Source organism: Struthio camelus, chromosome 1 (genome assembly GCF_040807025.1).
Source record: "Struthio camelus isolate bStrCam1 chromosome 1, bStrCam1.hap1, whole genome shotgun sequence".
NCBI lineage: Eukaryota > Metazoa > Chordata > Aves > Struthioniformes > Struthionidae > Struthio > Struthio camelus.
Genome location: NC_090942.1, coordinates 96,006,609 through 96,030,984, shown reverse-complemented (window position 1 = coordinate 96,030,984; position 24,376 = coordinate 96,006,609). Strand labels below are relative to the sequence as shown.

The 24,376-nt window shown below is 39.1% G+C and overlaps 1 protein-coding gene across 29 annotated transcripts in view; it reads right to left on the bottom strand.

The window, feature by feature from the left end:
• Nucleotides 1–24,376, bottom strand: part of ZBTB20 (zinc finger and BTB domain containing 20) — a 496,803-nt gene that overhangs the window by 321,697 nt on the left and 150,730 nt on the right. For all 29 annotated transcript variants that reach the window (XR_011143850.1, XR_011143846.1, XR_011143840.1 and 26 more), the window contains one exon: nucleotides 798–873. The gene's annotated coding sequence lies outside the window, so the exon portion shown is untranslated. The remainder of the gene's footprint in view (nucleotides 1–797; nucleotides 874–24,376) is intronic.

Genomic DNA, 24,376 nt, shown 5'->3' with positions numbered 1-24,376 from the left:
AAAATCAATTTTTGCCTACTATCTATAAGCTCCTGGATTTTCATTCGTAAATTGCTTGAGTAAATTCACACCATCTCAAACTACTACATTTTCCCATCCTCTTCACTCACCTATTGTCCTGCCACTGAAGTTTCAAATATTAATTATTTTCCCAAATGTACTCAATACACAGATTCTAAATAAGGGAGGATCAGACTGATGCATGCTCTGATATGCATTTACGGAATAATAATGCTCTTAGCAAAAGCCTCCTCTTTTGCTGAAAGACATAAGACACGTTATTTTGACTGTTTTGTTGTATCGTAGGAGAGAGGAATCAGGTACTTCTGCCCTCATCTATGGCCTAAAGCAGCTGAAGCCTCCTATGATGTCATCACAAAGTTGTGCTGTTTTTTTCTTCTATAAAGGACAAAAATTTGTTATGACATCACAAAAGAGAAGAAACTATTTTTTATGCTATAAGGAATCTTCTGCTACTTTCTATTATCTATACACTGAAGTGCACAAATCCTCACTGACAAAGCAACAGGAACTGTATGTCAATGTAGTCACAGATGCACTCTATTCCTAATAATAGTCAGAACAAAGCAAAAAAGGACCATTTATTTGGGAGTCTGAAATTAAAGGTTTGTAAGATTTAAGTTTTGTTTTAATTTTTAAATAAAACATCCTTTGAACTTCTAAATCCCATTCAAGGGGACCCTGACCTTTATCCCACACCAGCTACTGTACTGACACTTTGGATGCATATTGAGAAAAAATACTGACAAAAGGTACCAGGAAAAGCTTTTACTTACAGGAATGCAGTGCAGCTTAATCTTTTTGTTTTTAAGGTGCAGTGATTTCAGCATCTACAATGTAACTTCAGGCAGTCTGAAAAGAAACAGGTTAAAATCTCTTTCAGTTATAATTGGTATTTCAGATTTAATTAAAAATTAAACTTTCATAATGTTTCACCATCCAAAGCAATGCATTATCAGTCAAGCGTAGCTTTTTTTTTTTTTTTTTTTTTTTTTTTGCTAAAAGCAGCTCTTCCCAGAGTATTTTGCAATGAAAAAAGAAGGGGAAAAAGGCAATTCAGAGTAGCAAAATATATTTCTAGAGCAAAAGATCTCTGAATAACTAGGAAAGCAGCCTTTTGCCACTTAATTTTAACAATCAACCTTATACTAATTAAAAAAAAAAAAGAGGAATCACAATTAAAGAAGACAGAAAAACATCATCACATACCAATGACTGTGGGGGGGAAAAATGTTAATTTCAGCAAAACAAGGACATTGTTAGGACCAGAATGTACGAACCAAAAGGGAAAATATGATTTTAAATAATGCCAGCCAACAACATTTTTAAAAATCAGTTCTACAGCATGTAGCACTTTCAGACTGTTGCATGGAGGAGCAGAGAAAGACAAGTTCAAAAAGAGGAAATCTGTTTTGAAAAGCATACAGGGCAAAAGGCTCCTTGTAACCTTTTGTTAAGGGATGTGAAATAGCTACTCTATAAAACTGTAACATTTCTTATCGTGTAAAATAAATGCCGTTTTACTGTGCAAAACAGATGATTAAGAAGTGGTAACTGTAGACACAGCATTTGAAAAGACGCAAAAAAAAAATATTTTTCAAAGTACTGTTGGAATGACAATAAAACTCCAGGGGGTTACACCATAAATATGAGTTTAAATGTTAGACTGGAGTTTAAAACCTATGGTTTTAATTATACCTAATTATAAAGGCTCCAAAACCTGGAGAAATGAGAAAAACAAAAATATTAATAATAAATTAAAACAATTTTGCAATGAGTTGTCAGGATCTGGCCTCATAATAACAAACCATACAGATATTTACACTGACACATACCATGTAGCAATGATTCAATAAAGAAACAAATCACAACTTGATTAAATTCTATTTTAAAAATGTGACAGTAGAACTTTCCTAATTTACTATATTCATAACCAAAGCTATCCTCTGCACTAGCAGCATACAGACAGGGACCCACAAATGAATTCTGGATCCAAATCTAATCCTGATTTTGAATGTCCCACAGTCTGGGGACAACACATATCTAGAATTTTTTCTTTTTTCTCCCATGAGTTAAAAAAAAAAAAATCTCTCCACACTTCAATGTTATATAGTCCCTCCCTAGAGATGTTTAAAAAGAAATGCATTCTGTCATATCACATATGCTGCCATACATACAGAGTCATATGCACATATATACTACAAACATGAACAAGCTGACAAACTTAAAATTTTAAGGTTTAACTTTTTAAACCTGTGAATGAAGATCAGAGGCGTTAAAAAGCAGGAGGCAAAACAGGGAGCACAGATGTGGACAGCACAGCAAGATTTATCAAATCTTAAGCAGGCCCATTCAAACGAAAAGAACAGAAATCCACACACTGAGGTGCTACGACAGTACTTTCATAGGAAAACCTTTATAGACTTGCACTACATTTTTCTACTGATACAAAAATTGAGACGTTCGAAATCTAAGTAGCTTGGCAAAAAGAATCATTTGAGAAACATGTTCCTCATTCTTTGTCTAGTCTTTAGATCAAGTAACTATCCTTCATTCTCCTGACTGGCATCTAGCAAGATATACAGAGGAAGAGCAGAGAAGTGCGGCAGAGGGACACACAACATAAGTCTATCAGAAAGAGGCAACAGCACAACTGTCAGATGAGTAAAAACAGTTTCAGTCTCTGAACTTTCATTTCGTTCTTTTCCTTCCCCTTCTGAATCTACCGCTTTTCTAATGTCTTGAAGACTGTAATGCTGGCTTTCTGGCAGGGAGGGAGAAGGGGAGTGGTATTTGCAATCCAAAGCTATTTCTTTTAATGAATGCAATGAAAAACTGACCTCAACTGAGAAAACAAAGAGCATTCACTGAGGGTGAAATGTATCCCTGTATAGAGAGCCAGCATACAGACTGTACCACTGAAGCCCAATTCTGATGACCTAAATAGGAATAAATTGGTGCACGGACTTCATCACAGTGAATTTTGTCCAAAAAACCCATTTTCTTGTAGAGAAGGAGGAAGTGTTTTCCCCTCTCCTATCGAAGCATAAAGATGCACCACCACCTTCCCAGGCTCCATACCATCTTGATAACAGCCCTTTGATTTTGATAGTATTTTTCTAGCAGTTCTAGCCTAAAGTCTTTCCTGCTCCATGCTCTTTCTTCTAACTGGAAGGAAAAATAAGGAAAAGCAAGAGCTAGCGTTACTCTACAAGTTAAGCAGCAGGGCCTAGTGCTGTCGGTGGAGAGAACACCCTCTCCTCAAGGCAGGGGAGCTGGCTTTGTGTTTCTCAAATGATTCTATTTGCAAAGCCACGTAGGGCTAGGGAGCAAGAGTGTTGCCTTAAAGAACTGGTGTCTCACTGCCCTTGGGAAAAGCACGGAAAGGGGCCTCAGAATAGCTGGTGAACTTCAGCTCAAGACAAGTCCAGGAGCAGGAATTGCAAGCATGCTGAGTATGGCAGGTCAGGAATGAGGGACATCACTGGGGCGTAACAGGAGAGCGAGTGTTAGCTCTCAGCAAAGGTTTTAAAAACAAATCTCAAAAGGTAAACATGTTTGCACTTTTTCATGATTCTTCCTTGCCATCAAGTTTATGTAGAGCCTGAAAACAGAGAAAGCAAAGCTAGTGACCAACAACTGAAGGTCATAAGCAATAGCCCATGACCTGTATGATATCTGACTCACATTCGTGCTCCAGTCCCCCACTTCCATGAGAATCACATTCATTCCAACTGACAACTAAATAGAAGAAGACAAAAATTCCATTACTGGAAAACATTTCAGCAATAAGGCTCTCTCTTTGCAAGAAGGAAGTTCCCTATCTGAAAGGGTTTTATTTTCCTTGAATACCTGAAGTCAGCTGGAGTAGTTTAATGAGAATCATATGCAGCTGATTAGCAATGCGGGGAGGGAAGGGTAGGAGAGAATGTAGCGCAATACTTATTGGTAGCTTTTGAATTTTCTGCAAAGAATTTACAACATCAGTCAATTGATCATTGCCAAAGTACTTGCTCGTATCATTGCTCTCACTTTTGGAACTGCAAATCAATGATGAAGCAACGGCCACAAATAACTACTCACAAAAAGCAAAATACTAACATCCTAACTCAGGCAAAACCTCATTGATTATATAAAGCAAGCCCTCTTGAAGAACCTGGGGGGAGGGAGGGGAGAGAGATCAAGGCCATTAATTTCAAGAGAATTTGCGAACAGGCACAGGGGCCAGTCAAGAGACCTCACTCCCAACTTCAGAATCCAAATTAGGATTAGAATTTAGGATACGGCTTGCCATATACTTTCTGGTGTTTTAGGTTTGGCAGCATAAGCAGGGCTATGGACTAGCTGTGTCACATAAATCCGAGAGGGAGGTCTGCACTGCACAGATTTCCTCAGCTAATAAATCAACAAGTAAACTTTGAAATTGGAACCCGTATAGGCACGTCAGCACAGTGCTCTGTCTAGGCTCATTAGTAATGCAAAGGAACAAATCTTATTAACATAGATATAGCATTACACTAACACAGCTAGCCGGCTTCTGCTCTTCAAGGTGAATGTACTTCAGCTGATAGTAGTGCAAGGGGCTCTGCTCTATAAACGTGTTTACTTTGTGTTGCCATCCATTTGTCTTGAGATAAAATAATAATAATAAAGCAAAGCATGTGCTTAAGAAGCTTCCTAAACAGGGGTGTCTTCCTGAACTGGAGCCTTCAGTATACTTTGGAAAATATACAGGAGTTTTACTCATTTTCAGTTGTTTTTCAACTCATGACCATTCATGTGGTATAGCAGCAGGGCCAGATGCAGCCCTGCTATTACCACGGGAGATCAACTGAGCTGCAACCTAACCCCAGGACTGTGGCCCAACCCTGGGTTGCAGGACTGGAGACGGGAGAGGCCTGTATTTTGTCGTTCAGCAGAACGGGAATGGAAGAGAACCTATGGCACTGTGCTGGGATGACAGCGTTCCCACCACCGCAGTGTGGGGGGAGGAACTAATGGGCAATGGGGGACTGAAGCTGCCTTTCTCAAAATGGTACATCTCCCCCTGTTATCAGTTCATTGCAAAGCTGGGTGCCTACAGAGATTGCAGTCTGCTTATGGCATTCACCTTTTGAATTTAAGTTTCTCAGTGAGGACTGTCTCCAGTACAAATTTTAACTTCCGAGCTATGGCTGTTTCAGTTGGAAGAGTATTTTAATCAGGAAAAAGGAATATTTCTGCCTACCTTTCACCAAAAAAAAGTGTCTGAACTATTTTCATTCAAGTGTGGAAAATACTGCCTTTGGGCACAGATCAACACAGAAACTCCTTGAAATTCAGGTTTCAGAAAGTTATGAGACACTCAACTGAATAAAAGCTGTAATGCATAATCAACCCTAATGGTCAGGAACAAATAGGTACTGTATGCAGTTTGACCCCAAGGGACCCATACCTGTTAAACATTCTGGATCCTTTACAGCACAGTCCACCCCTCTCATTTACTCCTCCTGCTAACAAAGTAAGCAAGAAGCACTTGAGAAGCCCAGCTGTGAAAGCACATTAGTAGCTGAACTTCTCAACCCACTGAGGAGTTAAGTCTCTTTACAACTGCACTTAAGACCTGACCTGGAATCCTGAAGTGCAGTTTAATGGGTAGCTGTGCTATAGCCAGGTGGGGCTGCATTCTTCTAAATACCTCTTGAAGCTTTCCTCCTACGCGGGGGTGATGATGGTAATCAAGTTGGCTGCTGAAAACCATGATATTCCCTATTCCAACTGTTTTCTTGCACAAGCTGTCCCTAGATCCTGTTTATGTTCCCAAGGAACAGGAACAGTGACAGCATGCAGCTTTCATGAGGCCTTGCCCAAACAATTCTTTCTCTAAAGATAAAAATTTTTTTGTGAAACAGCTCTCAAGCTGATATTCTCTGAACGTCTCTTGGAATACAGCTCGAGGACTTCGCTTATACCCTTTTACAAGTCACTGTAGAATATAAGCTTCTCCCAGTTCTTTTCAAGGTTCATAATGCTTTGATCTGCACAGCCTCACTGCTCCTGTTGAATGGTATCATCTCCCATGGCTCAAATTATCTTTAGTGCATAAAATGATAATACCTGTTAAGAAGCAGGCTCTATCATATAATCACAGCAGAACCTTCACATTTGTTCTGGTTTAACACAGAAACTTACATCAATAAATGTTTCATTGCGATGGGTGTTTCAGTGCAGTGACAAACTGGGCGGATAAAGGAAATGTGGCGGATATAATTTGTTTGGATTTTAGCAAGGCCTTTGACACCGTACCACACAGGAAGCTCTTAGAGAGACTAGAGAATTATGCTCTGGATAATAATACAATAAGGTGGATAAAAACTGTCTGACAGATAGGAAGCAAAGAGTTATTAATCAATAGTATTAGATAAGAATAGAAGGAGGAATCTACTCAGATGCCTAGCAATAGGTGCTAGGATTATTATCATTAAACAGATTCATTAAATAGCAGAAAAAGAATGTAAATGTTGACAGCATCTTAAATTGATGATTCGGGAATAAGAAATATATCAAATGTGAAAGGGTATTAAGAATCCAAATTGTTAGATCCAAATAAGAGATGTGCATCAGCAGAACAATGGGGTATTTAATGTATATTAAAATGCAAAAGTGTTATTAATACTGATGTGGAACTTGGTTTTGAACTCAGAAATACAAAGTTTTCACCATGTGAGTATACGACTACGTCACGTTATTCTGCACTAATATGGTCCAGTTGTGAAACCTGCTTCCTTTCAAAGCAAACCAAAACCAAGATCTCAACCACTGTGGCCAGGCAAGATCTTCTAGGTTCTTCTCTTGGAGTAAGAATATTAGTTCTAACGTCATAGCCAAGTTTAAAGTAATTACGTATAAACTCCTTAAATTGTTCTTTGGAAACAGGGTCCTTCCTGAGTTCCTGTACCAAATTCCCCCCTTAGATGGTTAAAGCCTTTTCGTTGCTGTTTTGGGGCAGAGGAGACAACAATGAGGTGCGTCCACAGAGAAACTGTGTACACATAATAACTCGCTGTTTAATAAGTACTTCCTTTCTCTACCTCCACAGATCTGCCCTGAAGATGTTCAGTCTGACTCTTATCTATGAAAGAGCAAGATCTTGGATGAAAAGCAATTTACTGCGGTGAAACGCAAGACCACATGGCAACGCGCATACATTTCATAGGACACAAGGCAGACAAGATCAAAGTGATAAATCTTTATCCTGAATTCCAAATGTCCTAAGTGCCGTACAATTAAATGTGACAGTTGAATATTTTCAGGATAAACTCAGCAGTATCGGCAGGGCGTGAAATTCATTACATCCTGCCACTTTCTCCCTTACTAATGCAGGAACGTTCCTTTCCTTGTACAGAGAACAAGCCCTCAGGCACCACAGCCCAAACTTACTTGGGCTGCTCCAAGAAAAAAGGACAAGCTAACTTTTATCATCATCATCCTTGGGGCAGCAAAAGTGAACTGACCCAACTGGAAGGCTGTGACGGCCTCTGACTGCTCATTAATGGTCCATTATCTCACCATCCGACATCGGAAGACTCTACCCTGCAACTCAGGCCCTTTTTGACACCTCATCACCTATGTTTTTGGGGCCTTTGCTCTTCTCCCAGGACTTACAGTACCGATTCTTTCCTCATACAACAATCTGACCCCATCTCCTTGACAAGCACCTCCTTTCCTTCCCCTGGCCTGGGCTGCAAGAGTCTGCCTTCACTCTCGTTCACCTAAGGAGCTTCCATTCCTCTTGTGCTGCCCAGAGAGAAGGAACTGGGATAAAGGTGTGACGCTCCTATCATGTGAAAAAAAGACAAGAAGGGAAGCGGTATCAACACGAGAGAGCTGATTTGCAGTTCTTGCTGATGCCTGAGAAGCGAAAAGAATGAGGGGTGGCAATATGCCCTGAAGGTCTCCAGACTGGCAACAACCAGCATCCTCCTGGGGCTCTGAAAGACATGGAACGGACAGGAAATCCCTTTCATTTTGCTACCACAGACAACTGCCCACTTTGCCCATATATAAAGGCAGCATTTCACAGGCAGTATTTGGTCTTCCTCCCATAGCAGCTTTTTAAAAGGGCCTTCTACCCACTTCTTTTGGAACTTATCTCTAAAGACCTGGCAAGGGCCTTAGGAAGAACTTGGGATTTTGGTGTGTAAAAAGGGACATGCTACCTTTGAATAGGAGTGTTCTGTAAGTCAGGACTATAGGCTGAGTTTGGACTTCATTTAAGCAGGTGCACCTCAAGCAGTATCAGTAAGACTCTTCCAGATTATGCATGAACTGAATTTACCCTACAATATGCAGAAAAGCAAATCAGATGCACACTTTTACTCAAGTACATAATGTTGTTAGTAGGCCGTTAACCTAAAGTCCAAAATGAGCTTCATCTGGAACAATGTCATGCACAAAATGATGCCGAGAAGTTTCACATTATTTCAGTTTATGTAACTGCTGTATTAAGCTCAAGGTCCAAGGAGGACAATGAACAATATCTTATTGTACGGGCTATTGAGATTCAATATTACAGGGACAATGCTACCAAAATCTCTCAATATCATTCATCTCAGAAATCTTTAGAAATTTAATACCAAAGGACACAGAGACCTTTGGATTGTACTGTAAATCTGCTGCTTCAGCTTTAACACAACACCAATATGAGCTCTCAAATATTTTGCAGTAAACTCCACACACATAATTCTTGTTAAATTAGATATTCTCCTGCAAGAAGTGAAATTAAGACCAAACTGGAACTATACAAAATTTCAGAGAAGTTCAGTTCCGGTATTATGATTTTGGCAAAGCTCTATTTTAATTTTAATTTTTTATTTTTAACAGAGAAGAGAACATATCAGCAATGAGTCAAACCGATCACTGTGTCAGAACAGGAAATAATGTTTGAAGAAAGGGAAAAAAAAACCCACTTCCATTTACTTTTAATATTAGTAAAAACAACAAAAGAAAGTTTTCATATTGCCAGCCACATCCTGGAAAATTTAGCTAGGAAAGTAAAAGCATCACTACTAGATATGTTTAAAAGGGATTTGTGAAAAGAACGGCTACTTTTGTTGGAGGCCAAGAAGCAGCGATGCTTAAATATATTGCAGAAGTGGATTTAGAGAGCTCAGAATTCTACTGGGCTGGTCCAGTACAAATGATGCTTGTAGTTATTCCACAGAACTTGAGCCTGGCTCTTTAATACACTCTGTACCCACATCTATGTAATATTTATCTTCACTTCAAACAGGCATGATAAAGAATATATGCTATACGTGAGTTCAGGCAAGTGGGGCTTCTACTATGGGCAAATTGTTCAAAAGTGCCAAAACCAAAATTCACTTTGGCTCCCTTGGTACTACAAAATTAAAAATGCCCTTAACAGATAGTAAGAGATTATTATTAGAAAATTAAGCTTATGTATTCAACCTGTTTCAAAACCTATGCTTAAACAAAACATAGGATCATAAGGTAGCCCCATGTGGTCAACCACGCTAAAAAACTGAACTGTTGAAAAAAAAATTGAAATTGTCAGAAAGTTTTTCAGGTAGGGAAGAAAAAATGTTCAGATATGCAATTAGTGACTAGATTTCTAATAAAATAATAATTCAATCATTTTCAAGCCTTTTCCAAAATACCAGAAGTGATTAGAACACATTATGGACCAGTCACTTGCCAAGTTCCATGTTTGAAATCAAAGCTGTTTTTAAATTTCCTGAACAACAAAAAGCATTTTAAAACTGGTAACATTCAGTCATGGTGATATAAGCAAATTCCAGCCAATCTGAATTTTGGAACATTCTTGATCTAAAGCCTTTGTGTTGCCACGAAGCCCAGAAAAATATTTCAAGCCCAATTGCTAAGACAGTGAAAATAATATTCACAAATAAAAAAAAGAATAATTTACATATTATATAACTGAAGTCTTAAATTGCATCAAGGTACACTGAAGAACTAAAATCGTCAGAGATCCATCTAGGCTTTTTTGCCAACACAGCTCTGAGATGCAACTTCACTTTTGCTATGCATTGCAGCGTGTTTCTCTATAGCCACACACAGTTATCAGAGACTGCCTGCAGTTTGCATGGAAGGTCAAACAGGCTTCTTCCCTCTGCACCTCCTCCTCAAATTGCTGGGCGCTCTTAAGGTATGTTCTCTACAAATAATATACAGACAAAGTGGGTCTAGCATGGAGGAGCTCTTTAATTTCTTTTCACATGCTGAGGAACTCTTTCTGAAACGATGCAAGGCAGCACTACTTCACTCATCATCCCCATCAATACTGGGCAACGCATAAGGAACAAAATTTGGACCCGTATCTTCCATGCTGAAGGCACTTACAAAATATGTTAGGCCTGGTAGGCAACAAAACATCTAATGCTTTGTTCGCTCTGTGACTATCTCTTTAAAGATTTTTGCATGGTTACTCTAACATACGCAAGTGGAACAAAGAAATAAGATAAGAAGCCAATATTTTGAGCAATAGTTTACAAGAACAGACACAAGAGTCCAGGAGCTATATACACCTATAAATTCTCACCGTGCAGCTGTATTAACTAACAAAGACTATTAGATAAAATACTGTATTATCTAATGTCACTTTAATGAAGCTTTGCTTTCATTTACATGTAGTCAAATCCCCTAAAATCAATTGGTAAAATAACAGGGCAGAAATCTCCAAATATATTCAGTCTTTCCTCCTCGAATATCAAAGGGATTTAGTAACACCTCTCTTTTTCCATGAACAGGCACAACGATGCAGACAACATTATTCCCCCAACACATCTACTAAAGACGCTGGAGCAAAACTCAACAGTCCAGCTGCCAGGTCCTCTGCTCTAACCGCTTGACACAAGACTCTCCCTCATGCACTTCCTTCTTTAAATTTAAGCTTGCATTCTTTAACAATGGCTACAACATTAATGGCTTTGTATTTCCTAACTGTGACTGAAGCTCATGCTTGGGCAAAAGAGGAACTTCCCGTCTCCTGAGCCATAACTTGAACTAGCCCCGAACTGCAATTAGCCAAGTCTCATTTCTGGCCTCATTGAGGGGAGGCCTGTGCAGGGCCCAGTACAGCAGAACCCTGCCTTTCACAGAGACAAATAAAGCTCTCTCTAAATATTGCAATTAGAAATGTTTCTTTCACTGGTGAATTACAGGAGGAAAGTTGTTTTTCTTTGTTCTAAGCCACCTAAAGCCCAAAAGGAGGGAATCCTACACAGTAAATGTGTACAGAACTATTTCCTACCTCTGCATGCTGCAGAAAATCCCACTGTGTTAAGTAAGATTTTACCAAGGCCACTTAGATGCATTATCCTATTAAGTTGTGTTCGTTTCCTCATTGTTCTTAAAACGCTAATGAAATGTTCTAGGCCAGCATTTATTTGTAGTACTTTTGGAGAGTAGTGCACTACAACCATTTTTCTTAACATGGCAAACCTAAATGATGGCCCATGTACTCTTGGTGAGGCTCTTGCTGATGGCCTGCAAAGAACTGGTTAGTCACATTACTCCGGCTCACCTTATTCTCAGTTCCTAAACTGCATTAAAAAAGGCAGCTAAAAATACACGCAACACTTAACTTTGCACTGGGAGCAACCGCTGTTAGTTCTCAAATAGAGCACTATGCAGTTCCAGCCTGGAGGGGAGGGAAGCCTCACACTTACGAATAAGAGGAGGACTGTCTCCAGTTTCCTAAGATGCCTCCCACATTAAGGTGTGGTCCATATCAAGAAAAAATTTAAGAACCCTTTCTTCAAGTTCCCAGAAATACAATTCTGATTAGGAGGGGTTCTTAGCTTTGAGCTATCACTGTGCTAAAAATAGAGATGTTCAGGATACACATTACCCTTAAAAGTGATTTCACATACAGTCTGCAAACATGGTGCCCTTTTAGGTAAAATGGCAACAGTTTGAAAGCTGGGCGTCAGAAATATTAAAGTGAAAGACAACGTTAAAGATATTTTGCAACCCAAAAATTGAGATTCGTGCCTTTTTTTTCCTACAATAGACTGTAAAAAGAGGTTGAAAAAACTAAATATGGCAGGGAAGGGGGAGGAAAGGAGAGTGAAAAGAAACTTCTGCTTTGAAAGGTGTTCTTTTCATATAAGAAATCTGTGTTATTTTCTTTTCAAAACCTCGCATGCATCTCTGAGGGACATGACTTGTGCCAATTCCAATTTTTGTTGAGTTTCATGCAAATTTCACGTTTTTGTATTAGTGGATATAGCTTACATCAGAACATTTAAAAAGCATGTAGGTGAGGTAATATTTAGTTTTCTTTAATAAAAACATCTTTTATGATCCCTTACTTTTCTTTCCACTTCTGTTGCACCTTCCCTTAGCACTTTGAACGGTACGATACTACTTTCTTGAAAGGCATAGTGGAGAAATTCTGGGTCGGTGGGAGTAGGAGATCTCTCATTATATTTTATATTAAAGTTGAAAACATTAAGTAGGAAAGTGTTTTTTATTCTTTTGGGTGTTGCAAATATTGTTTATTAATTCCTTTAATGCAAGTACTTAGGCAGTACTTGAAAAAATACATATTTTTCTAAAAGAATCGACACAACTGTCAATATGGAATTGAAACAGTGTGGCATCTCATCTAAGAATTTCAAGAACTCCTCTAGTTAAATAAAGAAAAATCAGTTCTGTCATTGTCATTACTTGAAGGAAAGAGAGGCAGACAGACAAGCCAGACTGGACAAGGAGAATTTTGAGAACAACAAACCATTCCTTTTTTTCTTTTTTTTTTTTTTTTTAAACTGATCATACTGAACACTCTCAAAAGGAAATTAAAGTGCAAAGATCCAAAACAGAGCTCCAATTTATCCAAGAATTAAAATAGCGCTACTGCCAGTGAAGTTCCTGCAGATAACTCTGTTACTACCACCCACCCTAGAATATCAATATCATTAATGGAAGATTAAATGCTAAAACAATATACTCCAGGTTTAGAGTCAAGGGTGAAGGAAAGCAATAAAACGACAGAGTGAATTATCACTGCAGATCTCCTCTTGCAACCAAGTAACATGGTTCTTCATAATGTCATGTCATGCCATGTGAACAGGGTTGTACACTGAGAACCAGAACAGCAGTCCTTTCCGTGTGACCTAGACAAAATGACTATGCAAAGAGATTAGATCGAGTCTAGGACCCTCCTTCCCAAACTAAAACTTTTGCAGCTTTTAATGAGCTCTTATAGTTGGTACTGCACTTCGTATTTAACAAAGGCATCAGGCTACACTGACCCTGTATAAGCATTGCTAGAGGAATCACGTAGTGGTGAACTCATCTGTTGATTCCCTTTCCAAAGGGATGCCCAGGAATGGCCTTGAGCTTTTCCTCCACTGGAGGTGAGAGCTATGCAACTCAAGATTTCACACCCCATTTGCTCCCATACAAAGACACCCCAACGGGGTCTTTGTTGCACTCCAGTTTCCTATCATGTTTTGACAACTGGGACAAGCTGGCCCTCTGTAAATAACCGTTGGTAAAAATAAAGCAAGGTCCTGAGTCAGAAAAACTGGATTAATTTGGCATAGTTAAATGTAACTTCTGACTGATAACCCTAGAGACTTCTTACATTATGCCTGCTGGCTGATAACTCACTGAAGATTCCCACAGAATAGAAAAAAGATTCAGAGACCACAGAGTACAGAACACCGTATGTGGCAGTAGTAACTACGGAAAATCTGGTGTCGTCAGAGACTCCTGTAGAGGAAGCAGCTTCATCTCAACTTTCCATACCACAGAACAAAAGAGCCCAACCTAACATTCTTTCTCCCTATAATGAAGTACCATAACAAATTCTGAAAGCACTATTCCTTTCACTAAAGAATGAAAGGAACATGAAATTCATGCTATAGCAAATGGTTAGCTGCATGCCAGATGGACAGCTCAAACCTTCCATGCGCAAAGCAATTAAGAGTTCAGAGAGCATGGGGATAATGTACTCAATCAATCAGAATCATTACGGATTCTGGGAGGTTGCACAATGGCCAGCTAAAACCCATCGATGATAAGCCATCTTCTACATAGAACTGTACCTGTTATTCTCAGTGTCCTGCCAAACAAAGTGGCATCAGAGAAGAAGATTCCCACCCCACCAGAGAGGAAGGAAACAAATTCTGTGAAAGAGCTTGACCCAAGCAGCAAGTTCCTCCTTTTGGAAAAGCAGTGGCATAGCCAAAGCACAGGCTGCTGCACACCTGAAGTAGAAGGAAACTAGGCAGGATATAGTTAATATTTGCTTACCTTGAACCCAAACATAAGCACACTGAAATCTGTAACTGATAGCAGCAATATTTTGTAACACTGTAACACTAAGAGCCTAACTGGCAACAAGGCATAACTGAAAGTATATAAATAACCTGTAACCACAAAGGGGATACTTGTACTATGGTTGCACAAATGGGGTACAAGAAAACACCTGAGAAGTAGTAAAATCTGCAAGGTAAGGATGAAGAACAGGCAGCAAAGATGTCTGCTGGAACAAGAATAAACCTGAGGATTAAGCTGGAAAGATGTCTGGTGGAAATGGAGAAAATTCTTGTCCTAAAAATAAGATAAACAATGTTGGGAGCAGATGAGATTCCTCCAATTTTTGGTAGGGGGAGAGGAGGAGACGAGCAGCATAAAAATGTAAGGTAGAGCTGGGGGAAACAGGGAAGAAGACACTTCACATTAAAGAGCTCTCGAGTCTGCTCACTTCAACCATGGTGACTAAGACCGTCGAAGACTGTAGCCTAAATGCACTAACTATACGCCATTAACTCTGTAGTACTGTATACTCATAGCTAATGTAGGATAAGATTGTTAAAACCAACTGTTTGAATACACAGTGATAATAATTAACAATGATTAAAGAACTAACCACTGGCTACGTGCCCTGTTAGCGAATGTCAGCCTAGTAAAGACGAGTTTTGAAGCTTGAAACTGGCCTGACAGACCAGTCTTCAAAATACTCCCACCACAGTGACCTCCCGTTCCCTGATACATGCACGTATTCAGTTGCAACAGTGGGGAGGTAGGGCAGGTACTGAAAGCCCTCCAAAAAGTAGCACCTAGAAAACTGTAAGGCAAGCTGGTAGTGGACTGATTTGAACCAGTAAATTTACAAATTACTAAATTCTCTAAATAAGCAATAAACAGGAGACAAGAGGCTGGGCACTAAAAAGCCAAGGAACATTAGAGTCTTCTGTAACGGATGCTGATACTCAGTGTTCCACTACACTGGTCATGGTGCCTCATATTATCAAAAAAACCAAACAACTCAAAAAGAAAAAGAAAGAATTTGCTCTAGCATGTGCTATAGACAAGAAATGAGAAAGAGGCCTTGATACTTTAAATTGTCACTTATGTGGCAGTGTATAAAGAATTAGAAAAAAAGGGAAAAGCACCCAAGCAAGTAGATTTACGCAGTTTGTTTCTCTTGCAGCAATTTTCAGTAGACATTAATAATAAAAAAAAATAGAAAAAAACTGACACCACATAGACAGTACACGGAAAGCGAAAAAAAACTCTTCTTGCTCCTGGGAGATCTTTTAATAATGAGAAGCTAAAGTTCAGGTAAAGCTCTCCAAAGCCCTAACTGCTCTGCAGTCTCTTTCCTTCAGGCTGCTCAGCCCACACCCCGAACTCTGCTCTTCAGAGAAACGTTTTCACCAGCATTTTTGAGTCAGCAGAACCCCTTCAAACCCTTCAAGCATGAATCATTATCAAGAGATATGTCAGCATACCTTAAGAAAATACTGACAGCCTATTTACAACTCCCTTCTACTTTCTCAGTGTTTGGTAATAAGGAACCCTGAATAAGGAATCTGAAAATGGTCTTCCCATGAGAAGATGGATGCAATCTATTAATATTTTCTTACTGCATAAGGACACAAGTGGTTTGCCAAATGTCATAAAGCTAATCATTGCTTAGACCTGGAACAATGAAGGATATTTATCTCTGGATACCAAGTTTTTCATCTGGTTTTCTTAAGCATAAAATTGTGCTGTCAGGGTTTGCAGTCCCCCTAATACCCTTTAAATACGCTGAGCAATTTCAACCAAATTTGCCAGAGGGGTATAACCCTTAAAAAACAGTAAATTCCTACAACTTCCATAAGAATAGGCAGGTAGAGAGAAACACTGTAAAAGCCACTAGACAGGAAGAGCGGTACCAGGAGTTCATACCTTCTTAAGCATCACTGAATCTGATATATAAACATCTCAGATACAGAAAATACTTCCGTTAGAGCTCACACCTTCTCAGACACAAAGCCAATCAACCACAACATTCATCTCTACAAAATCTAGATTCATGATTTCCAATGATCATTGAACTAATTGCTTCCTGACATTACTGAAAATGCATTCTTTTCATCTCCTATCTTAAACAGTCCCGACAATAAGAAAACTCTAAGAGGATTACCACACAATAGAAGCCTTCTCATTAACTTCTTGAGGTGCAAGAAGGACTATCTAACACCAAGTAGCACCATACTGACAAGAAAAGAGAGTAGCTTTCTGTTTTTAAAGCACAGCTAAAGAGGCCAAAAGTCTAGAACCTCATTCCAGATCTATTAAGCAGTTAATATCTGATTTTGGCTAAGATGAACAATTTGTATACCTTATGGAGATAATGTAAGAGATAATAAACATTGTTAAGGAAAATGAGGATCTTGAAATTCTAAAATATGTTTTTAGGGAAATTTGCTAATATTTTAGATACCTAGTATCTTTATCTGCTAGTATTCTGCATATTCTTCTGGATCTGGAGTAAGGGGAAAAGTTGATTTGTACTCTGTCGCAGTTCTGTAACTTCATAGTGGTCAGCTTCTAGTTTCAGAGCACAAAAGAGTAACAAGGTGTTAATTGTGCAGAATACATCCAAACAGGACCATCCCATGGGAAGGTTACATAAAAGACCTCAAGACTTCATAAGCCATCTGCAGTTGTTAACTAGTTGTTCATTAGTACATCTTTCAACTGCTTGAGGTGGGAGAAAGAACAGACGTACTCTGGAACTGTTAACAAATTGGTTAGCAATGTGCTGGATGTGGACAATCAAGTATTTCCATCTGCTCATCAACTTTTTCCAAGGAGAACGGAGCACAGACCTGCAATCCTCCTGCAACTGCCACAGATTGTCACAGAAAGCTAGGCTGTGGCCATGGTAGTGAAGAGTTATTGCTGCTGAGAAGTGGAGCTGGGGTGAAGCAGCCACAGGAAGAGAACAGATGAAATAGGGCACATTGTGGCCTGCAACACAGAGCGTGGGCCCAGGACTGAGGCGCAGCCATGCTGGGATTCCCAAAAGGAGCCCAATGGGGCGGCGGGGAGTCTAAAAGAGTAGACTAGGAATTAATGTGCAATGTTCTTTTCACATTTTAAAAGACTTTTGCTTCTTTCTGTTTGAAAAAAACACTACGTAAAGTAACTGTTTGATTTCTATGTTGTCCCTTTTAGACATCATGAGCCGTAACAGGGAGTTGTCACAGAGCACAAGTTTAAAAATACTTTTTTCTTTTGTGACAAGTACTGTGATTGCTCTATTAGCCAATACTATCACTTTTCCAGAAGCTGTCAGTAAAATAACAACTGATACCTACATAGGAAATAACTGCAATACCTCAAGTCACAGTGCGACAGCAATGCACTAATGTTGACTACGGTATACAATGAACTTTATTTTTCCGCTTACATCATTTTTACAATCATACAGCTTCAAGGATTTCAGTGTCGTAACCCCCAACTTTACCATCATTTATACCTTAAATCAGACAGGTAGCATGTGCTAAAAGCTATTTAAAGAGTTGGACAAAAGAAATAATGAGTCATTTTCAGGGCTTCTGCCTTCTCCACCTATACTCTGAAAGAGTACTGGACAGACATTGCTTATGTTTGAAGTACCTGCAGATAGTTTTCCTTCTGCTTATTTTTACCAGCGAGACCAAAAATTTTGGCGCAGAACCATAGAGCCCTTGTTTATAACTAATGCCATGGCAGAGCTCAAGTACTGTATGAAAGAGCATACTGGTGGCCCTCCTACGCATCCTTCAAGTGCAGAAGCGGAACATAGGCTCTACCTACACTAAGTGCAGAAAGAGCAATGTATTCCAACTGCACTGAAGAGCACACACTGCTCTAGAGAAGGCCCTTGACTAGCTGGCTATTTACTCTGCCTTTTCCGAGTTAGAATATGACCACAGTCTTTGCATTAACTCTTGACAACATCTTCCTGCTCCAGGAGGCAGCATTTCCAGAAGTGTCTTGCTGAGCCAAAAATCTTCAACAGTCTCACCACATAGCTGGTCAAGATACACCTTCTTACTATGATTTTTGTGTTTCCAATAATTACACTCCAGAATAACAAATTGTGCTGCACTGGAGAGGGAATGAAGAAAAGTAATACACTTCCTCCAGCACTAGCAGGATAAAACAGTCTAAGGCTGAGCACAAATGAAAAAACACCCTGCATCCTGAAATTTATCTCAGCCTGAAGTTGGTGGCCCAGGTCCTTCTGTTTTCATTCTCCTGTGCTCCACTTTATACCCCAACTCTGAGTGTATTCAGCAGCACACACTAGTGATTTCCAAACCATCAGCTCATATTTAGTCCCTATTTTCAACTGCACACTAGAGACCTGCACCTATTCCACAAATAGAAAGAATCCAAATGCTTTCCCCTAGGCACCTGCTTAGGATTTCATTATTAATTATATTTGAAGGTTATACAGTTAAAATACTAACTTTTTTATTTGAACATTTATATTAAGCTGCTGAGATTTCTAGCAGCTTAGTAGCATTATTTCTGTGTAAGAGAATAAGCCTCTTAAATTCTGCACGCAGGCCTCGCGTCTAAAATGAAAGATTTCAGAAAGGCACTGAAAGGTAACACTGAGTTAATGATGCTTTTTAAACTGAGACCTCAAAGACTGATCATAAAGAACTCGATCAGTTATGCACCCCCTTGACCTGAAGCCCCTTCACATGCTCTGCCAACAGTGCCTGAACAAGAACAAAGTTCAGGAAAAGGTTAGTTCCAGAAGACGCACCTCAGACTCACTGCTAGTTAAAACTCTTTATCTGGAGTTTCTATTTCTGTTGTAATAAGACATTTAAATATTTGGTAGCAAAAACCAGAAGATTGCATTTTAACTATTTTCTCCAGAGGTAATCAAGGTTAGTTATGAGAATCATCCATCAAAGACTGGCTTGTAGGATAATGAGATTTTTTTTGCAGACAAGGATGTTGGCTGACAGACCTGGTGACCTCAGTGAAAGGAGGTCTGTTCCATCCAACTGCAACCTCACAAGACAAAATGAAACTCTCAAACTCTAGACAGCTGGCCAAATTTTGATTTTAGATACATGCCAGTGCAAGTCCAGAACACTGACATGTGTACTAAAAAACAGAGTTATTTCTGATTTGTGTTCCATTGGGCCAATTTCATCTTTAATCGACTGACTTAAGGCAAGAATTAGACCTCTAATGTGTCAAGTGCTGGAAAAAAACAAATAAGCAAGCAAAACTAGAAAAGAAATTGAAGGTGCTATTTTTTTTAAATCAAATATGTACTGTTATTTACTCAAGAAAATAAAAGACAACCGCCATCTTTTCATACATGTGAGAGGCTGACTTCCTAACCCATTCAATTTTTAATCCTTTGCCCCTTGATGAACCCCAAATAGACCTTCTCTCTTGTAATCTTTTATCCATCCTTTTGATTCTGATGCACAGACAGGTTCATTTTCCCCAGTCTACTTTAGATTCCACAGCTGGAACAGCTACCTGTAAAGCTGTATGACCATATGATTCACTATCAGCTTGCTTTGTTTCCAGGATTCTTGCCAATTTGTAGCAACGAATGTATCTCCGACCAGCTACAACATCAAAAATAACTTCATGGCATTATTTTTGAGATGATTACCCCATAGAAGCATCCTATCACTTTGGAAACTGAACGCCTCCTCAAAAACATTGTTGATCCACATACCTTGATTAACTAGAGCATGCAAATACACCGAACGCTGCTCTTCACAGACTTACAGTATGCCTTGTACCAGACAGCACTGGGTAGAGCAAAGGTCGCGTAATTATAACTACCCACTGGTTACAGCTGTATCATGGCCTTGAAATCCATCTCTTGGAAAATATTACTGGACTTATAATATACAAATATACTTCATAAACTTAGAGCATGTTATATCTCCCAGGCTCTGTACAAACATTAACTAATTAATGGGGGCAAGTTAAATGCAAACGGCAAATGGAATTTAAACCTTAAAATGTAATGAAATAACAGCGCATTTAACTCCATTCAAATAAATACATACAAAGGGCTTGAATTTGACATCTCCCCTGTAGCGAAAACAGGAAAGGTGGGTTTTTGGTTTTTTGTTGTTGCTGTTGGGTTTTTTTGTTCTCATCCTAATAAGGATGAGAATAGACGAGTTCCACAAATTTTATAAGATGTGCAAGAATACTGAGAGGAATCTTGGGTAGTCCTTCTAAGAAGGCCAGAAACCAAGCACAAAGTCATTTTTACTGAGAGGTGCAAAACGCTGGGCCCTTGTCCTTGCTCTCACTTGTCTGTTGAAAGGAAACACACGCACATGCACCCCTTGTGTATTTTCACATCAGGAAGTCGCAGGAGGATAGCCTCAGTCTCGGCATAATTTGCTGCCACTTTGCCTCCTGTGCCAAGTTTCAGCCTGGAGTGAGTTTTTAACAGCTGAGTTATAAACCCATGAAAACAGGGGCTTACAGTTGAACCGCTGACAAACCCTCAACTCTAGTGGTGCACACGGCGCCAATAATAGTCAAAACTGCCCCATTTTATAGTGCCCGGGAAGGCTGGAATTCAGCTGTTATCAGGGATAATAATAAACTTCTGCTGGTGACTCAGGCTCTCAGCCTCGGATTTACATTCCCTCTGTCACTAGGAGTTTTTAAGTTAAACAATTTTATATGAAAATGCAATAAACAACATTTATATTACCGAAAGCATTTGTTCCCGCTGCTTTTGCACTAAGCCATTGCCCAGCTTTGCTCCTGCTCTGCCCCCGCCACCTCCCCTGCATCCCCTCCCCAGGCCACGGGAACTGCAAAGCATGGCATCCTTGGGACTCTGCCGCAGCGCAGATTAAATCCAGCCCGCCCCAGCCCCACGCCAGCGGCCACAGGAAAGGCTTTAACATTTCGCCCCGCAGGTCTCCGCTCCCACTGCGGAGCAGCTCTCTTAGAGCAGAAAAGCAGTGGGAAGAGAGCGCACGGTACCATGCACAGATTTTTTTTTTCCTTCTCTCTTTTTGTTTCCCTCTGGAATACTTTTCACAGCCCTTGTCAAGACACCTCAAGGAAAAAAAAAAAAAAAAAAAAACGCTGTAGCTCAACTTTGTACCCCAGCTCTTCAGCGTTTCCTCCCACTTAAGAGCTGAGGTCAGATGTGTAAAAGCGAGACAGGAAAGGAAGCTTGCTTCTTATGTAACACACACTTGACAAAAACAGCTGGGCCAGAGGATGTAAAAGGGTCTCGCAGGGTTGTTACCTGAGCTCTCCCCAGTCACTGGCACAGAGAGCGTCACTACTCAGACACTTCTCATGCACAGTTTACCCTTCCTTTGAAGTCTCCCTCCCTACACAAGGGAAGGGAGTGTCTTTCACTCCCTTAAGAGTTACCGCAGTGACCAACACATTTAAATTTATCTGCCCAATTTATATATTTTATTTTTTTTAATCCATCTCTCAGGAACAGCTTTTAACACATTTGGACTTTTTTTCTGTCATAAAATATTCTATTTATTTCCCAGCAGCTGGTGTCAAAAAAGTTGTTGTTTTCTTTAAATATTACTCTTAAATAAATAAAATCTGTTTTCATATCATGTAAAATTAGTTTTGCCTGCTGTGAGTTTGTGGCATTATGAAGTGATCATTTTTTTCCATGAATTATTCAAAATGAGAATAAAAAAATAAGAAAAAGATAAAGATGATGGACAATAGCATCCCATTCAATTCGTATAAATGCAGCATTCATACTAATAGTTCACTATGTGCAGCAGAGATGAAACGCTTCCTTTTTGTCAAAGGTAGCCACTAACTTCAATTTAGTATTTCAGAGAGAGGTAGAGAATGAGATTTATTTCTTTCCTTCATGTCCCCCTGTGACTTATCTAGTGGGACAGACAATAGACAAGTACTTTTTTGCTAGCAAAATGCCAATAAGTTAAACAACAAGTTTTCCATTGCTTATATTCAATGCTATGGCTCAACTGGCCCTTGGTGGCCTTTAAGTCTTTTTTACTTATTCTTTGTTTAAATCTCTGGTTTGACAGTGTCTCTCTGTCTTTTACACATATATATATATATATATATTTGTGTGTGTGTATGTGTGTGTGTGTGTGTGTGTGTGTGTGTGTGTGTGTGTAAAAAACTATTAGTATTGTTAACATTTCCTCTGGAGTCTTCATATTACCCTGTCTTTCAGACCTGCTCTAACTGCATAGCTGTAATTATTCTCACTTAGAATTCTGACTGCCATATCTGGAAGGGGATGAAGGGTGGGGATTTTAATAAATCAGCCAGGCTCCCTAAGGCACAAGGTATCACACCAAATCTACCACAAACTTTTAAGGTGGAGGGGCTTATGGACTGACAAACTGCTAAGACATAATATGCCATTTTCACCAAGAAGAATGAGAAAATGCCAATAATTTAGAGGATAAAAAAAACCTACAGTAAATTAAAAACGCCTTTTCAACTGGTTCATCACCATGTACTTCCCTGTAAAGGAAGCTTCTCTTGAAAACAGAATATTTTCATTATATTTCAGAATATGGCTACTAAGTATAAAAAAAGAACAAGCAGCCTAGTGCTAAAAAAATTGGTCTGATGCTCAAAAATTTTATCTACTATAACAATACAAAAATTCCCTTAACTTCTATTTCAACTTTCCCAATCCATACATTATTGTAATTAAAATATTTGTATCACAATAATGCTCAAAGGGTATCACAAATAACAATCCTTTGTACTATGCAGAAGGAAAGGGTCTTTACTCTGAATATTTTCAACAGGTATAACATTCATATGCCATAGCATTTCCATTCATTGGGAATACCTGCTTTGAAAGACAAGAAGCTTAAGTGTTTACTGTATGGATGGTTTAGAAAAAAAAGAGAGGGTGGCAGGGACTTTTTTTTTTTTTAAATATCGGACTGAATTTCCTCAGAATACAGTACAAATGGATCCAAATGAAAATCCTAAACCTGGATAACGCAATCCTGAACTACTTGCTCTGAATAGCATCATAAAAAAGATGAGTGGTTCACGATGAGTGGTTCACACAGCAAAGGTATGTTGATCACAAGGTCCTTCCATAACAAAGCACAAACATGTCTGTTAAATTAAAAGCAAGATTAGGATGAAACGTAGTCACCAGTGTCCCAAATTCCATTATCCCATAGCTACAAGCCATTAGTCTTTTTTTTCCAATTTAATTTAAGTAGGTCATTCTTGTACACGCTAATTCATTTCTTTCTTTTCTTTTTTTTTTTTTTTTTTTGTCATCCTTGCCAGCCCAATTTTGGCTAAGTCCCCTTGCCCTAAAGACAAAAGAAAGTGCATGTATTTATTTCATATTGGCTTAAAAAAAATCCATATATATATTGTATGCATGCACACACACCTCACATGCATACCTTGCAAATTTCTATAGACGAGGCATAGTCAAATTCAACAGTCCATGCATCTTGCCCGTAGAGCTTTTCAACATCGTTTATTACGAAATACATGTAAAATGGTAGATATTTCATGCTTATTAGACAAAATATGGAGTTTAAAGTACAAAACAGCTTAGGACCCGACACGAAAAATCGTATCTCATGCTATTGAAAAGAACACTGAGGTGTTTTTTTGTTTTTTTGTTTGTTGTTTTTTTTTTTTTACACAGGAGTTATCAACCTCCCTCCTCCGCAGCAGCCCAGCTGCTTCAGAGTCATCTCAGCAGTACCTACAGCTCTGCAGTGTCTCGAGGATTTCCCTCCTAGCTTCCCTATGGGAACTTTAGAAAATGAAAGAGACCAGCTGAGGAGAATCAATCTCTACTTTGAGCTTTAGCACAAACAGGACAAGATCGTGGGAGCATTGTGTTGATGCCTGCTGAGCATATGCATATGCTTTACGTAAGATAAAAGGAGAATTCAGATCCAACATTAACTTTTGTAAGAAATTCCACATGCATTTTGAGGGATTAAAATTCCATGGAGAGACCTTCCTCACTTTCCACTCTGCTTGTAGTCACTGGGCTTACCAATGCATTCCATTCATGCAGAAAGAA